Here is a 6,059-nt window from a genome sequence, read left to right as displayed (position 1 = left end):
CCAGTTCTGTACTTGCTTTGTCTTATATATCCATACATTTAAAACATAAAAAAAAAAAGACTACTTGAATTGTATTCTATTTCGTGGTTTGAAGGGGAGGGCTAGGGGGAGTCTTGAGAGGGGGAGGATTTTAATGTATAATCTTTTTGTTTGTTATTACCTTGCAATGTTGAGCCATGAAGCCTTTGTTTAAAAAAAAAATGGCACTGCAATACACAACAAAGAAAATCCTTTATTTATTTTATTAAATATATATGGAAAAGAATGAAAATTGGTCCAAATTAAGGGGTATGGGGAAGGGAAGTGGGTGGGGTGGGGAAGGCAGAATAAAAACAGAGCAATTGCAGATAATTGACTTTTTTTTTCCTTTTCATGTGTCTTTTTTTAAAAGAAACCTAGGTTTTATTTTTTAAAAAGAGAAGTAAAAGCTTTCCTGGATGCTTTGTACCAAAAAAGTAAAAAATGAAAAAAAAAAAAAGAAAAGAAAAGAAAAGAAAATCTGTTAAGCAAATAAATATCCATCCAGAATATGAAGCCTGACTTTTTCTTTTACTTTTCATTTATTTTTGCTCCTGGGGTGAGAGCTGGGTGGAAAGAAGGCCATGCCAAGTGCCACTCTTCATGGAAGAACAAAGTACATTGCAGCTCCTCTTTTTGGGGCCCAAACCTGCAAAGGGGGTGAGGTGCCCTTAAACAGGATCATGAAACCTTGATCCTGTGGCAGGTGCCCCCAAAACACACCAGGAAAAGTATGTCCAGGCAAGATTTGGGGGTGCGTCCCAGCGGCTGCTGGGATTTGCTTAGCTTGTACTGGTTTGGGCTGTACCCAGAGACCTGAAAGCTGGATGGGAGCTGAAAATGCACCAACCAACAGCAAAAAGAAAAAAAAAAAAGTATTCGGGGTAGGTTTCCTGGTAGATGGTGCTTCTCTGGTTTCTGGGGGTAGGTTTGGCCTCTCCTAAGATTTTAGGGATCCTGATCAGCTGCTTTTCATCACATATTACCATTGTGCACCAGTGCAAATGGGAGGTAAAAAACTACACTTCCAGTTTGATGGTAGAGCGGCTGCTGGGCAAACCAGTGCCCCAGGGTGCCTGACCCCCGCAGGCAGCAGGACAGGGCACTGCCGGCGCGGTCCCACTGGCACAGCCAGCACCTCTGGCTCTCTGTGGGGTCGGGGACCTGAGCACGGACCTCGCTGAGCCCATCCACCGGCCCCAGACAACTTGGCCTGGAAAAGATTTTCTACCTCAAAAGCGCAGTTGCTGGTTTAGGCACTCAATGCATGTTTTAAACCAGGTGGGTTTTTTTTTTAAGTTTTGCAGTAAAACAAACAAACAAAAAATTTCAGAGAGTTTTTCCTCGTGGGATTTTTGTGGTTGGTCAGGAGGGTTTTTGTACAGACACAGGGCTGGATGCTTCCTTTGGACATGTCCTTTTTTGCAGGTGGAGAGAGGGTGTCCCTGTCCCACCGCCTGCTGCAGACGTCTGGCTGGCTTTGTGCTAAAAAGTGCCCAGCAAGGACTGGATTTGTCAGTGCTTCTGGTGGCCACTGCTGGAAATTCTGCCTTTGGCAGCTTTGGTCCCTTTCTGTTCTTTGCTGTGTAAACCGCTATCATGGGGGACATTTAGAGATGATTAAGAACCAAGCAACACTTCAGCTAAACCTCTTGCCTGCATCCCTTGGAGAGCAAAGCAGCAATGCTGGAAGTACCGTAAGGGTGATGGTACTCTTTCCAAGCACAGCTCAGCTTTGACCCTCCTTTCTGCCTTATCCTGTCATGGGCCACCATGAGGCCAGACCAGCACAGCTCAGTAGGTTTTTAGATAACAGCAGACTGTTCAAAATGTGCCATCCTGCCTTTTGGCTTGGCAAGGACTGCTTTCGCTTGTGAGGAGACCCAAGCATCCACAGGGACCTCCGACCCCGGTCCTGGCCAGTGGGTGGGAGGCTGGATTGAACCGGACCTTTGCTTCAGCTCCTGTTTCTTGTATTGCCTGCGAAGCCTCTTTGCAGGTTGGTAGGTAGATCACAGGCTTAGCCTAGAAATCTCAGGCTGCAGGCTTGAGAACAAACCCAGGATGCCGTGTTTGCTCAGATGGATGGGCAGAATTGACTCCGATTTTTGTTGTGGTGCCTCTCATGCCGACACAGTGCCAAGTGCTCAGCTGCTGGATTACAGCCACACAGGAGGCTGCACCAGTGACCGGCTGGGATCCCTGGGGAGGGACAACCGGCAGGTCTGGGCACCCAGCATGCCTCCATGTCTAGACCAGCTGGTCCAGGGACCTCCACCTGCTGCTCTGCTGACGTGCAAGAGGGTGGGGAGGCAAAGGATTGTTTCAGCAGAGAAGTCTTAAATGCTGCTTAGAGCCGTGGGAAGGATGGGGAAAGGCACTCTAGCCCAACTCCAGCTCTGGACCCTGGGTCACAGTATTATCGCGCAGCTCTGCAGGAAGCAAAGGGCAAATGGTTTTTGCATAAAGCATCTCTTCAGAGGGCACTTTACCAGTGTGTCTGGGAAACACACAGGGATACTGGGAAAGAGGGAAGGTGCAACTTGCTGTATGGCAGTTGCCACAGTCTTCGCAAGGTATGTAAATTAATGTCTCTGGCTTCGGATAAAGGGAGATACAGGGGGAAAAAAACCACTAACCACCATATACTTTCCACCCTTTTTTCTCCCTTCTGCATAATTTCTTAGCTTTTTTTTTTTTTTTTTTTTTTATCCAGAAAGCAGCTGAGCTGTTTTCCTAGCTTTCAGTGAGTTGTACTAGTGCCATCGGGATGGACTGAGCCTCCTGGTTGCTCTACCTCTGTATCTCACAGCAGCTTCACCCCTTCCATTCTGCCTGCTCTCAAAAGCTCGGTCTTTTAGTGATGTACCTAGCCACACTAGATGGAGGGAAGAACTGTGTTTGTTATTTTTCAAAATATACCTGATTCCCTTGTTGCATGTATTACCGTCCACTGACATTTCACGTGGCTGTGGGAGGCCTGGGAAAGGTGCTGATGTAACGTGGCTTATTTCACTTGCATGCACTCAGTGGTGGGCAAGACTCAGGCAATTTCTGCACCTATTGTACTTCTCATTTGTAACGTAGTATCAATAAAGCAAAGCAGTCATAACCACCTCTTGGCATCTGATAGCTTTTTTTTTTCCACCCACTTTATTTAAACAGCAGGTGAGCTGTAAAATACCCCAAGCACGGGGTAGAACAGCAATTCCAGAGCTCCCAGTGCAGGAGAAGGGAGACCCCTGGTTTGCAAGGACAAAAAGATGGCGTGTCCTAGAAGGGGTCTGTCCTTGCCACTGAGGGGCTAGGGGTGGCAGTCACCCCCCAGGGTGCTGAAGGATGCTCTGGCTGTCAGTGGGCAGCACGCTGTGGCAGACATGACTTCAACCTGCTGGAAAGGCACGGGTCTTGGCAGGAGTCTCAGCCCGCTTCACTGCTGCGCTTCCAGCGGCGCACATCCCAGGGAATGCACTTGCTCATTAAAATCATGTCAGCGTTTGCAGAGCGCCCTGCGAGAACCTCTTTCCCTGCCTTCTCCTTGTATCTGCCTACACTAGACTGAGGTTTCCAACCTGCCGGGCACTGGCTCAGCCACCAGCAATAGCCTCCGGGCAGGAAATCTCTGAACTAGGGTGGTTTTTGGCTCAGTCAGCATGGGAGGTTGAAGTTGACACTCAAAGTGGGCTGGTCTCGAGCTGGCTGCTCGCAGCTCTGGGTTTGGGTTTCTAGGACAAGCTCAGCCCGCAGCAGTGACTGGAGGTGAGCACCCAGGTAGAGCATCCATCTCCGTGGGCGTTCTCCAAAGGACAGCACTGGCCAGAAGGGATTAAGCAGACCACAGTTTTGGATGGAAAAAAGACACTATTCAAATATCTGAGTAATTCACAGGTAGCAGCCACAGAGATCAGTGCAGAACTCGCACCCTTTCACCAGCAATAAAACACACCCCTCGCTTTTCAAAATGACTAGAGAGAAATTCAGTTTGTACTGGTTTTTCAAAGCTCTCACCTGTTTCAGGGATGTGTTTGTGCTGCTTTGTTGGCCAGCTGTAGAAAGAGCATAGCTCATGATTATAGGGCAGTGAGATGAAATAATATCAATTACTACAATGTAAAGCAAAGTATTTCCCTGCTTTTCCATGGGAAAAGTGCCTCCTTGTCCTCCCACCGGTCTGTTTAGATGAAGGCCATGCTCCTGTGCAAGACCACATGCCTCAGCTATGTCAAACTCGAAAGGAACTGATTTAGGAAGGCAGTCAAGACCCAGGGCCCTTGATATAAAGCTTGTTATCCCAAACAAACATTATAAAAAAAATGTAAATAGTTTATTAATAGAGATCTTCCCCAAAGCATCCAGATTTCTTGTCTCATTGCCTCTACTGGCAGGCCAAGGCTGTCTTACCACTTCTGGTGGCTAGAAAACATCTCCTAATGACCAGATGAAGCCAGACGTGATGGCACCTGTTCTAATGACAGCCCTGTCTTTTGCCTTCTCTCCCTGGATGGAGGAGCTGTCTCTTTCATTTCAACAAGGTACTAACCCAAGCTCTGCCAGCATTTTAGGTAAAATTTTCTTGAGTTCCAGGTGAGCAGCACAGGGACCTCTAAGAGTACGCCTCCAACGTCTAGGACAGAGTATCTCCGCATCACCCTCCCTCACTGAAAAAACCCCACCCCACCAGGAACAGGAATTCTAGACGCTTGATTTTCCTGTCTCAAGCCAGAAGGGCACACCGATAATGGTAATCTTTGTTTTCTTCACAGCTGGGGCATAGCTGCAAAGGGAGGGAGGCAATTAAGAGAATATTAAGACTTCATCTTCCAAGACGTTGTTGCTTCTGTTCCTCCTCCCGCTCCCCTCCGTTCCCCATGCTTAGCGAGGAAAGCGGCAGGAGTATTATTTCTCAAGGCCTACACTGACGTCAATATGCAGGGTATTTATTTATGAAATCAAATCTAACAGTGGGGGAGAGAGGAGTGGAGGAAGATGGACGCACAGAGCTAGCAGCTGCCAAGTTATAATAGAGCAGCAACCTCCCAGTATTTTTCTATCCTCTTTCCGGGGGAGGGATGTGATGTCCAGAGCTTTGGAGGCCCAGGGAAAGTGAAACAGAAGACAGAAATGGAAAAGGCAGGCTTGGCTCTGAGAGTAGAGGGGAGGTGTGCTAAGGGGAGGACCTAAGCAAGGTAAACAGCCTGTTTCTGGTGCTGGGTTGGTCAGGTTCAGTCCTTATGCAGTGAAGGCAGCACTGCAAACACCTGTCTTCAGGCAGGCTCTGACCAGGCTCTAGCACCCCTTTCGTCTCAACCTCTTTGGTCTTTACACAGAAAAATCAGAGAGAAATTCCAGCCCAAGAATTAATTTATCTTTTTGATGTGCCATCCTCGCTCCTTGTTTCAGGCTCCGGCAGCAAACGGCTGCCTGGGAAGTCCAGCACTGAAGTTAACATGAAGATTCAGTTGTCCCCTGTGGTCAATGAGAAACAGTTTTCCAGAATAGAATTCTTGTCTGTTGATGTTATCACGTGCAGAAGCATAGAAAGATGAAACTCAGAAAGGGAGAGTAGTTTCTTTTCTTTCCCAAGGAGGATACAAGCCCCAGTGCAGAGGAAAGCCTGAGGAGCACAAATGACGATGACAACACGGTGCCTTCAGCTGCAACTCTGGCAGTGTTGGGAGAAGATGCCTTTGGGCATCCCTCATGAGTCTGGAAGTCATGCATGGAGATGTGCTCCCCCAGGGATGGAAGTAGAGGAGGATGGCTTTTGCCTTTCTCTCACCAGCTGGTTAGCATGGGTTAGGGCTGGGCAGGGGGAGGAGGGAAAGCAAGCATGGAAATCAAATTCCTCCTCTTTAACCCTCGAAGGTCCTCCAGGCTTATTGCTGCAAAGTCTTCTGTATGCAGCTCCTGTCTCAGCCTGAGGAAAGCCGGCTGCAGAGCATGAGGTGCAGCTGAAGGAGGCCTGCCAGTCTCCAGGCTTGTTGTTAAAGCCCTCACCTTTCCTGGGATTCCCCTCCTGACTTCCCACTGTCACCGCAGAG

Source organism: Falco cherrug, chromosome 10, assembly GCF_023634085.1.
Source record: "Falco cherrug isolate bFalChe1 chromosome 10, bFalChe1.pri, whole genome shotgun sequence".
In the NCBI taxonomy this organism is placed as follows: Eukaryota; Metazoa; Chordata; class Aves; order Falconiformes; family Falconidae; genus Falco; species Falco cherrug.
This window is presented reverse-complemented; position numbering follows the sequence as displayed.